The sequence below is a fragment of the Canis lupus genome, chromosome 22, assembly GCF_003254725.2.
Source record: "Canis lupus dingo isolate Sandy chromosome 22, ASM325472v2, whole genome shotgun sequence".
NCBI lineage: Eukaryota > Metazoa > Chordata > Mammalia > Carnivora > Canidae > Canis > Canis lupus.
The window spans coordinates 42,108,930-42,121,315 of NC_064264.1; positions in this window are offsets into that span (position 1 = coordinate 42,108,930).

The following is a 12,386-nucleotide window of genomic DNA, read 5'->3' on the forward strand; positions in this document are numbered from 1 at the left end:
TAGAAACATCGGGGTGCAGGTGTCCCAGCGTTTCATTGCATTTGTATCTTTGGGGTAAATCCCCAACAGTGCAATTGCTGGGTCGTAGGGCAGGTCTATTTTTAACTGTTTGAGGAACCTCCACACAGTTTTCCAGAGTGGCTGCACCAGTTCACATTCCCACCAACAGTGTAAGAGGGTTCCCTTTTCTCCGCATCCTCTCCAACATTTGTTGTTTCCTGCCTTGTTAATTTTCCCCATTCTCACTGGTGTGAGGTGGTGTCTCATTGTAGTTTTGATTTGTATTTCCCTGATGGCAAGTGATGCAGAGCATTTTCTCATATGCATGTTGGCCATGTCTATGTCTTCCTCTGTGAGATTTCTGTTCATGTCTTTTGCCCATTTCATGATTGGATTGTTTGTTTCTTTGGTGTTGAGTTTAATAAGTTCTTTATAGATCTTGGAAACTAGCCCTTTATCTGATATGTCATTTGCAAATATCTTCTCCCATTCTGTAGGTTGTCTTTGAGTTTTGTTGACTGTATCCTTTGCTGTGCAAAAGCTTCTTATCTTGATGAAGTCCCAATAGTTCATTCTTGCTTTTGTTTCTTTTGCCTTCGTGGATGTATCTTGCAAGAAGTTACTATGGCCGAGTTCAAAAAGGGTGTTGCCTGTGTTCTTCTCTAGGATTTTGGTGGAATCTTGTCTCACATTTAGATCTTTCATCCATTTTGAGTTTATCTTTGTGTATGGTGAAAGAGAGTGGTCTAGTTTCATTCTTCTGCATGTGGATGTCCAATTTTCCCAGCACCATTTATTGAAGAGACTGTCTTTCTTCCAATGGATAGTCTTTCCTCCTTTATCGAATATTAGTTGCCCATAAAGTTCAGGGTCCACTTCTGGATTCTCTATTCTGTTCCACTGATCTATGTGTCTGTTTTTGTGCCAGTACCACACTGTCTTGATGACCACAGCTTTGTAGTACAACCTGAAATCTGGCATTGTGATGCCCCCAGATATGGTTTTCTTTTTTAAAATTCCCCTGGCTATTCGGGGTCCTTTCTGATTCCACACAAATCTTAAAATAATTTGTTCTAACTCTCTGAAGAAAGTCCATGGTATTTTGATAGGGATTGCATTAAACGTGTATATTGCCCTGGGTAACATTGACATTTTTACAATATTAATTCTGCCAATCCATGAGCATGGAATATTTTTCCATCTCTTTGTGTCTTCCTCAATTTCTTTCAGAAGTGTTCTATAGTTTTGAGGGTATAGATCCTTTACATCTTTGGTGAGGTTTATTCGTAGGTATCTTATGCTTTTGGGTGCAATTGTAAATGGGATTGACTCCTTAATTTCTCTTTCTTCAGTCTCATTGTTAGTGTATAGAAATGCCACTGACTTCTGGGCATTGATTTTGTATCCTGCCACGCTACCAAATTGCTGTATGAGTTCTAGCAATCTTGGGGTGGAGGCTCTTGGGTTTTCTATGTAGAGTATCATGTCATCGGCGAAGAGGGAGAGTTTGACTTCTTCTTTGCCAATTTGAATGCCTTTGATGTCTTTTTGTTGTCTGATTGCTGAGGCTAGGACTTCCAGTACTATGTTGAATAGCAGTGGTGAGAGTGGACATCCCTGTCTTGTTCCTGATCTTAGGGGAAAGGCTCCCAGTGCTTCCCCATTGAGAATGATATTTGCTGTGGGCTTTTCATAGATGGCTTTTAAGATGTCGAGGAATGTTCCCTCTATCCCTACACTCTGAAGAGTTTTGATCAGAAATGGATGCTGTATTTTGTCAAATGCTTTCTCTGCATCCAATGAGAGGATCATATGGTTCTTGGTTTTTCTCTTGCTGATATGATGAATCACATTGATTGTTTTACGGGTGTTGAACCAGCCTTGTGTCCCAGGGATAAATCCTACTTGGTCATGGTGAATAATTTTCTTAATGTACTGTTGGATCCTATTGGCCAGTATCTTGTTGAGAATTTTTGCATCCATGTTCATCAGGGATATTGGTCTGTAATTCTCCTTTTTGGCGGGGTCTTTGTCTGGCTTTGGAATTAAGGTGATGCTGGCTTCATAGAACGAATTTGGAAGTACTCCGTCTCTTTCTATCTTTCCAAACAGCTTTAGGAGAATAGGTATGATTTCTTCTTTAAACGTTTGATAAAATTCTCCTGGGAAGCCATCTGGCCCTGGACTCTTGTGTCTTGGGAGGTTTTTGATGACTGCTTCAATTTCCTCCCTGGTTATTGGCCTGTTCAGGTTTTCTATTTCTTCCTGTTCCAGTTTTGGTAGTTTGTGGCTTTCCAGGAATGCGTCCATTTCTCCTAGATTGCCTAATTTATTGGCGTATAGCTGTTCATAATATGTTTTTAAAATCGTTTGTATTTCCTTGGTGTTGGTAGTGATCTCTCCTTTCTCATTCATGATTTTATTAATTTGAGTCTTCTCTCTCTTCTTTTTAATAAGGCTGGCTAATGGTTTATCTATCTTATTAATTCTTTCAAAGAACCAACTCCTGGTTCTGTTGATCTGTTCCACAGTTCTTCTGGTCTCGATTTTGTTGAGTTCTGCTCGAATCTTTATTAACTCCCTTCTTCTCTTGGGTGTAGGATCTATTTGCTGTTTTTTCTCTAGCTCCTTTATGTGTAAGGTTAGCTTTTGTATTTGAGTTCTTTCCAGGTTTTGAATGGATGCTTGTATTGCGATGTATTTCCCCCTTAGGACTGCTTTTGCTGCATCCCAAAGATTTTGAACGGTTGTATCTTCATTCTCATTAGTTTCCATGAATCTTTTTAATTCTTCCTTAATTTCCTGGTTGACCCTTTTATCTTTTAGCAGGATGGTCCTTAACCTCCATGTGTTTGAGGTCCTTCCAAACTTCTTGTTGTGATTTAGTTCTAATTTCAAGGCATTATGGTCCGAGAATATGCAGGGGACAATCCCAATTTTTTGGTATCGGTTCAGACCTGATTTGTGACCCAATATGTGGTCTATTCTGGAGAAAGTTCCATGTGCGCTTGAGAAGAATGTGTATTCAGTTGAGTTTGGATGTAAAGTTCTGTAGATATCTGTGAAATCCATCTGGTCCAGTGTATCGTTTAAAGCTCTCGTTTCTTTGGAGATGTTTTGCTTAGAAGACCTATCGAGTATAGAAAGAGCTAGATTGAAGTCACCAAGTATAAGTGTATTATTATCTAAGTATTTCTTCACTTTGGTTAATAATTGATTTATAAATTTGGCAGCTCCCACATTCGGGGCATATATATTGAGAATTGTTAAGTCCTCTTGTTGAATAGATCCTTTAAGTATGATATAGTGTCCCTCTTCATCTCTCACTACAGTCTTTGGGGTAAATTTTAGTTTATCTGATATAAGGATGGCTACCCCTGCTTTCTTTTGAGGACCATTCGAATGGTAAATGGTTCTCCAACCTTTTATTTTCAGGCTGTAGGTGTCCTTCTGTCTAAAATGAGTCTCTTGTAGACAGCAAATAGATGGGTCCTGCTTTTTTATCCAGTCTGAAACCCTGCGCCTTTTGATGGGGTCATTAAGCCCGTTCACATTCAGAGTTACTATTGAGAGATATGAGTTTAGTGTCATCATGATATCTATTCAGTCTTTGTTTTTGTGGACTGTTCCACTGAACTTCTTCTTAAAGGGGAATTTTAAGAGGCCCCCTTAAAATTTCTTGCAGAGCTCGTTTGGAGGTCACATATTCTTTTAGTTGCTGCCTGTCTTGGAAGCTCTTTATCTCTCCTTCCATTTTGAATGAGAGCCTTGCTGGATAAAGTATTCTTGGTTGCATGTTCTTCTCATTTAGGACCCTGAATATATCCTGCCAGCCCTTTCTGGCTTGCCAGGTCTCTGTGGAGAGGTCTGCTGTTACCCTAATACTCCTCCCCATAAAAGTCAGGGATTTCTTGTCTCTTGCTGCTTTAAGGATCTTCTCTTTATCTTTGGAATTTGCAAGCTTCACAATTAAATGTCGAGGTGTTGAACGGTTTTTATTGATTTTAGGGGGGGATCTCTCTATTTCCTGGATCTGAATGCCTGTTTCCCTTCCCAGATTAGGAAAGTTTTCAGCTAGAATTTGTTCAAATACATATTCTGGCCCTCTGTCCCTTTCGGCGCCCTCGGGAACCCCAATTAAACGTAGGTTTTTCTTCCTCAGGCTGTCGTTTATTTCCCTTAATCTATCTTCATGGTCTTTTAATTGTTTGTCTCTTTTTTCCTCAGTTTCCCTCTTTGCTATCAACTTGTCTTCTATGTCACTCACTCGTTCTTCCACCTCGTTAACCCTCGTCGTTAGGACTTCTAGTTTGGATTGCATCTCATTCAATTGATTTTTAATTTCTGCCTGATTAGCTCTAAATTCTGCAGTCATGAAGTCTCTTGAGTCCTTTATACTTTTTTCTAGAGCCACCAGTAGCTGTATAATAGTGCTTCTGAATTGGCTTTCTGACATTGAATTGTAATCCAGATTTTGTAACTCTGTGGGAGAGAGGACTGTTTCTGATTCTTTCTTTTGAGGTGAGGTTTTCCTTCTAGTCATTTTGCTCAGTGCAGAGTGGCCAAAAGCAAGTTGTATTGGGAAAAGGAGAAAAAGAGAGGAGAGAAAGAAGGAAAGAAAAGAGAAGGAGAAAAAAAGGAAGAAAAAAAAACGAAAAAAAAAAAAGAAGAAAAAGAGAAAGAAAAAGAAAGAAAGGAGAAAAAAGGGGGGTGGGGGAAGGAAACAAATCAAAAAGCAAAACAAAACAAAAACAAAAACAAAAACAAACAAACAAAGAACCACGGGGGAGTATCTTCTGATTCTGTGTTCTTTAAGTCCCTTGGCTTCTCCTGGAAGTTGTCAGTCTAGCTGGTGTTCTGGGGGAGGGGCCTGTTGTGCTGATTTTCAGGTGTTAGCAGTTGGGGGAGCTGCTGTGCCCCTGCCTGGTGCAGGGCTCGGTGGGGGTTGTTTACCCCGTGAGGCCGCAGGAGGAACAGCCCCAGTGGCGGGGCAGCTCTGGAGCCCTGGATTCAGCTCCGGCAGGAACTCCGTCTGCAGGGCCTGGAGGCTCCGGGGCGGGGCCGCTGATGTGCTCAGCTGGGTCAGGAGCGTCCTCGCTGTCCTGGGCCCTCCCGGCCTCTGCCTGTCCCGGGGGAGGCCGGATCCTGGGCTGTGTCCCGGCGCCCTGTGCTCCGGGGCCTGCGCTGTTGGATTCGCGCTCCCGGGCCGCGCAGCCCTCTCCGTGGAGCTGCCGCCCAAGCCCCTCCGAGCTGCTCCTGGAGCCGCGCAGCCCCCTCCACACGGAGCCTCTTCCTCTGCCCGAGCCCCTCCGAGCTGCTCCCACCCCACAGCCCCCTCCGCGGAGCCGCCGCCCGAGCCCCCCGAGCTGCTCCGGGTCCCGCCGGGTCCCGCCGTGCGCGCTGCAGCCCTTAGGGAGCTCGGCGCACTCTCCTGGGCGCGCAGTTGCTGTTACTGTCCCCGGGAGCCCGAGGGCATCCTCGCCCTCCTGGGTCCTGCTCCAGCTCCCCACGAGCCCCTTTACCCCGGGAAGGTCGGTGCAGCTCCTGCTCCTCCGGGACGGGGCTCTCCTGTCCTGGGGACACTCGCCCCGGCCTCAGCCCGGCTCCTCGCGGGGCCCCTCCCCCTTGGAGGCCTTTTGTTTCATTTCTTTTTCCCCGTCTTCCTACCTTGATAGAAGCGCGAACTCTTCTCACTGTAGCATTCCAGCTGTTCTCTCTTTAAATCTCAGGCCGAATTCATAGATTTTCAGGATAATTTGAAGGTTTTCTAGGTAGTTTGGTGGAGACAGGTGATTTGGAGACCCTACTCCTCCGCCATCTTGCTCCTCCCCCCACTTTTTTAAAAATTATTATTACAAATTTCACTACAATGAGGACAAAGTTTTTCTTGTCAATAACTACAAAAGTAGAAAATTCAAATCAATATTTAGAGCAAAGACATTTAATAAGGAATTACCTACACATGTATAAAAAAGGTAATATAAAAATCTTAGTATATTCCTTCCCTGTGTCATTTTATATACAGTTCTCCACAAGAAGAAGGGAAGGAACAGGTTAAAGGATTGTTGGAACAAAGCATTCATTCTCTAACCTCTGGGAAGAAGAGGTGAAGGGAAGAAGAGGTGAAGGAACAGGTTAAAGGATTGTTGGAACAAAGCATTTATTCTCTAACCTCTGGCAATCCAAAATGAGGTTTTTGAGTGTGCATCAGAAAAGTTCTTGAATTTGCCAGGCTTTGTAAAGAAAAACATATTTTTCTGAATTCCTAAGGACCTATCAAAAAGCAGGCTTGAGGGGAAGCAAATTATGGAGATTTTCCCAAATGAGAGGCTCCAGAAGGATGATAGTCACAACATGTCCTCGGGTAGCCCTGAGCCTCTCCCTGTTCTCTGTGAGATGATGAAGAGTTGCTAGTAGCCAAAGTCTGGAAGCCAGAAAAATAGGCAAATGGCTGGGACTTGGGTTCCAAAAACAGGTACCAGCTTTTCACTCCAAAATGCCAGTGAGACCCCATTATGCATCAGTTGTCACCAGTCAGGACCTTGGACCATACTAGGAAGGACCCAGAAGATACCAGATATATTTGAAGAGTTCTTTCCCACTCTGATAAAGAAACAGTAAGCCCTGATTGTGAAGTCCTATGCCAACTGGAAGCCTCTTGAAATTGACACTTATGACTTAAGATTTAATTTTATTCCCAGAGAGCAGGTAACACATTTCACATTTTGTGCATCTCTTAGGCCACTCCCACCCCTGGTTTTAGCCTTATTCTTAATTACAATTGAATTCATTACAATTACTTAGACCTACTACAAATTACATCTTTACCTAATGAGTTTTTTTTTTTTTTTTTATTTTAGGCTCTGGTCCATAGGTTTCCTCTTAAAAAAAATAAAAGCAATACCAACCAATGAATAAACTGTTTTATAATAGAATTTAGACCTCCTCACCATGTTATTTTATGTCATTGTTGAATAAGGCATGGAATCGTTAAAAACTGGTTTGGCAATCTTCCTGTCACAACAAGACCAGATTCAGATACTTCACATTACCCCCTCTAACAAAGGTGATAGAAATACTTAAATTTATATTTAAATACCAGAACTCTAGTATATGATGTTAAATGACTCTTTAATCATGAATGTTTATGATGCTGTTAGAGAACAATAACCCACTTCTGCATTTGACTTCACAAGTACACGACTCAGTAGGATATACCAAACCAAACAATGTGCTTCCTTATAAATAATTATAGTTTATTATAATGAATACTTGAATTTATTAAAATTCACCAGACATTGCAGTATCATGAGTTGATCAAAACGTTAAAATTCATTTTAACTTCTATATCAACACTGATGCAGGAAATATTTCTTACATTACTAAATAATCTATTTTCATCCTGGTTCACAGGTTATTTTCACAGATTTTCATTATTGGTTGATATCTTGGTTAATTTACAGTATTTGTATACAAAGGAACAAATAAACACTGGCAAAATATGAGACCTGATAAATATCAAACTTACTAGATTTAGAATTTCATCTATCCAGAAGGTAAACTAAGGATATGTCTTTAAAAGATGAATTTTCCCCATTTTAGAGATGATATGGACAGTAGAGTCTGTTCTACCATAGATTAATATCTAGTGATTACAGAGCCCTTATCCTTCTGCCTTGAAGGATGGACCTCATCTTCTCAAATGCAGGCTTTGATTAAAAGGAAGATAAATGAAAACTATTTTCTTGGTTCTTGGTTCTTTCCTTCCCATTTCTGAACCAACATACCCATTTAAATTCCATTTATTTCTCTTTCTTAAGTGCTCATACCTCTCATCCTCACAACATATTGTCACCTTTCTTTTAGTCTCTGCGGTAGCTCAGACCCAGTGAAAAGAATGCACAAGATCATTCTGTTTGAAAACGAATTAGGAAAATAAGGGACAAAACTTTTATGGATGAACAAGCCAGAAAAAGCTTGGGTAAGAGAGAGATCTCAGGGGAGTCCTAATTGGGACTGGTTGGGAAGGATCAGAAATAGCTTGCTCTATTTTTGCATATGAAAAAGTTCTGCATTGGTAGAAGAGGCCAGAGACTTTGAATCAAGATTCATGGCTTTTCTTTCTAGCTCTGACACTTAGCTGTATGTCACCTCCACAGGACTTGTAACCTCTCATTAAAGAGATAATACCTATCTCACAGGTTTTGAGGATTATTTCAGATAATTAGTATAATAGGACTTTTTGAAGTAGATTGTAGTATGTTAGTGTAAGTTATTAAGTTAGAAAGGCAAGGGCTCAATATTCTGATTAAATGGCTAATTTACTCAGGTCAATACTTTTGGAAATAACTATTGGCCCTTGTTACATGTTATTTTTGATAAATGTTTTCCTACTTGTGTACTTCTCTGAGTTCATGAGAAAAAAATGATCATCTAAGTCAATTCACTTACTATATATCAGGCATTGTGCTAAGAAATTTGAATACATTGTTTTCTGATGTCATTCTTCCAATAACTTTATAAGGGTGTCCTTTTCTTTACATAGCAAACAGTGACCTAAAGAAGTAGATCAGGGTAATATTTTTTATGTATGAAACTATTGTTTTCCCCCTATGTATTTTTTGCTTCTCATTCATCCATAGTTAGGATATTTTATGAACAATGCCTCAGTTGCCACAGATTTTTATAATGCAGCTAAAAAAAAAAAAAACTTCATTACTTTCAAAACTATAGTTTGAGTAACTAGTAGTAGTTAATTTTGTTTTGATTTTTTATTCTATAATACTGAGTTTTTAAAATATCTTACATTAGGGGCATCTGGGTGACTTTGTCAGTTCAGCATCTGACTCTTGATTTCCCCACTGTCCATGATCTCAGGGTTCTGGAATCCAGCAGGCATAGGGCTCTGCACTCAGTAGGGAGTCTGCTAGAGATTCTCCCCTCTCTCTGCCCACCCTCCCATTGTTTGTGTGCTTGTGCTCTCTCTCTCAAATAAATAAATCTTTTTAAAAATCTTACATTATTTCATTTAGGATATATGTGCTATGATCATACATTTTTATAAAGCCATATCCATGGTTTTATAAAAACCTTACACAAGCCTGAAATAAGCTATCTTTTTCAGGTTACATAGAAATTAAGAAGTAGAATGAGGCTTCAAAAGTCTAAGCTTTACCCCCAAGGAAAGGCCTGAGAGACTTGAGAGGTTCTTTTGCCCTGTATTCTTCTAATTTTTAGATGACCCCAACAAAGTGGAGACGATTTTAAAAAGTAAAAGTTGTAGGTTCAAAGATCTAGTGCACCCGTGCCGTGTTATGCAGTTAGACATGGAGAAATTGCAAGAGCGACGGGCACTGAGGGGGGCACTTGACGGGATGAGCACTGGGTGTTATTCTATATGTTGGCAAATTAAACACCAATAAAAAATAAATTTATAAAAAAAAAATTGCAAGAGCGAAAAGTTCCTCTAAGCTCACCATCAAACCACAGTAGAAGAATTGTTAGCATGGTATGTCTAGGTAGATGACCAAATGTAACTTGTTGACCTCATACCATATTCATGTGTCTTTAGCATTGCAAATAGTATGATTTTTCCTGATCCATAGAAAACACAGAGATGGAGCATGTCACAACTCTCTTAAGCTTCTTAGAGTTCCAGAAGAGCAGACCAGACAAATCTTCACAGGGCCTCTCAGGTGAGGAGGAGAAGATGTGGAAGTTGCAGAACTAACCAAGAAAGTTGCCTGGACCTGAAATGTCTGCACCAGTGACTGCATAGACAGAAATGGGAGGATACGATGGGATAACCAAGACAGATTTTTCATGAAGCTATTGAAGCTTAAGTTTCAGGGCGCCTAACTTGCACGAGTTCCTCCAAAGACATGAATTGTATTGAAATTACCTTATTATTTTCCAATACTCTAATGAAGATTAAATTGCATACATATAATGCACAGATTTAAAATATGCTCGTGAATTTTGACAAGTGTGTACCCTTGTGTAACCATCAATCATATCAAGATAAATAACATTCTTGTCACACCAGAAAGTTCTCTTCTGCCCTCAAGTATTATATCCCACATTCAGAGGCAAACACTCTTCCTATTCAACTTTTTTCTATGTAGTTTCTAGGCTATTCTCAGTGTACACATTTCCATATAAATTTTAGAATCCCCTTATAAATTCTTCAAAAAGACCTTTAACTTGGCAGGAATTAAACTCTAAATTCTATCTTCTTGGTATTCTGTGCCTGTTGATGATCTGTTCTCTCAGCCTTCCAGCTATTGCTTTGTCTGAGCAGCTTGGGGGTCTCACCAAATGTGTGCATAGTTCAAGAAATAGCCAAGGGTCTGGGGAAGCTTGAATGCAGGTTTTGGGAGCTTCCATTTATGACTCTTTTTAAATAGCATTGTTTCCTCACTTTATAGCTGCTTTTGACCTTGAACTCTGGCCTTTGACTTCTCAGTCCATTGGGACTTCACTGTTTGAGAATATATTTCATGGATATGATTTAGCAGAAAAAAAGTTGGACAGATCTAGCTTTACCCAGTCTCATTTTCTTCTTTCAAGGAACTTATAACCTCTGGTTTCTGATTAGTTTTGCTCATTCTCCAGTGTCTTAACAATTACTTTTAAAAAATTATCTGGTCAGAAAGCATAATTGTCTTTGAAAGATGTTTAATTTCCTATATGATTTTCTAGTATTTCCAAAAGCTAGACCTATCCTATCCTTTTAAAAATTCATGGAAATAATGTATTTTCAACTGCACTCTATTAAGAGCAATACCTCTTTCTGTAGTGACTTCCACTCTACCACACCTCATTTATGCAGAGTGGCATTAGAGTAGCTGCAGGCATTTTAAGGGATCTGACAGAGGAAAAACAGAGTTGGCAATACATATAGTTTTAATTTATTGGGATATTAGGTGATTCTCAAATAGATTGTTGCTAGCATTCTGGAAATGTCTGGCTTCCAGAAATATTCTTCTTGCCCATTGTACTTTCTCAGCTGATATAATAACTTAAATGTGTAGTGCCAGAGGTTACTTAACACAAGACATATATGGATAGTGGGTAAGAACAAGATTTGGCATGTTCAAAGCCAGAATATTTTTTCCCCTTTAATATAGTTTATTTTTAAAACAGCTTTAGATTTGTAGAAAAATTGTGAAGATAGTACAGAGGTTTTCCTTATGTTCCACTCTTAGCTTACCTGATTAGCTTTATATATTAGTATAACATTTCTTATAATTAATGACTCAATACTGATAACATTGTGATGAATCAAAGCCCATACTTTACTGATATTTCCTTAGTTTTTGTCTAATTTGCTTTTTCTATTCCAAAATCCCATCTAAGATACCAGATTATATTTAGTTATGATTCTTATACTCTGCTTGGCTCTATTTCTATTTTCCTTGTTTTTTGATGATCTCAACAGTTTTGAGGAATGCTATTTGGGAATTTTGTAGAATATCCCTCAACTAGATGTTATCTGATGATTATCTTATGATTAGGTTAAGGTTATGGATTTGATGAACCAGGATTTTGATGAACCACAGAGATAAAGAGCCAATGTCATCATTTCATGTCAGGGTAATTAATGGCTATAAAGATGGCTTCTCATTATTGATGTTACCAGGGTTTTGAGGTAAGTTTTATCAGGCATCCTCTCTGTGAAGTCACTCTTCCCCTTTCTAAACTGTACTTTTTGTAAGGAAGTCACTATGCATCATCTACTCTAGGAGTGGAGAGCTATGTTCCATGTCCTCAAGGGTAGGGTATCTACATAAATAGTTTGGAGTTCCAACTGGAAGTTTTGGGTTGTCTCACCCATTTATTTATGTAATCATTTCTTTGTATAGGTACGGGCTCATGTTGCTTTTTTAATATATACTTTGAGTTTAATCTGATATTACTTTATTATTTTTGCTCAAATTGTTTTAGGTTTGACCATTGAGAGCTCTTTCAATTGGCTTCCGTGTCCCTTTGACATATCTCCATTCCTATCTTGAAAACCAAAAGATAATCTGTGGAAGTTTCCTAGTCTTCTCTGTCAGGAAGTTGTAACTTCCAGGAATGTAAGATTATTAATGTCATACATAAAGATAATGAAGAATCATACCATATAGAATTTACCAAAGGTCCCTTATTTGTAGGTCATATCCCTCTAGCAGAACTATAAACAATGAGTTTTTCTTCATGTGAAATCATAGTTTATGATCCCAGTTATCAATAATAAAACTTAATCAAGAGGGAAACAAATTATCTATTTCCTCTCCAATAATTATACTTTAAAAGTTCTTGTTATTATAAAAAGGATTTAAAATGCAGTCAAAGTGTAGGAAAAATATTTTAGAAGTGTGAGTTGTTTCTTGGAGATTTAT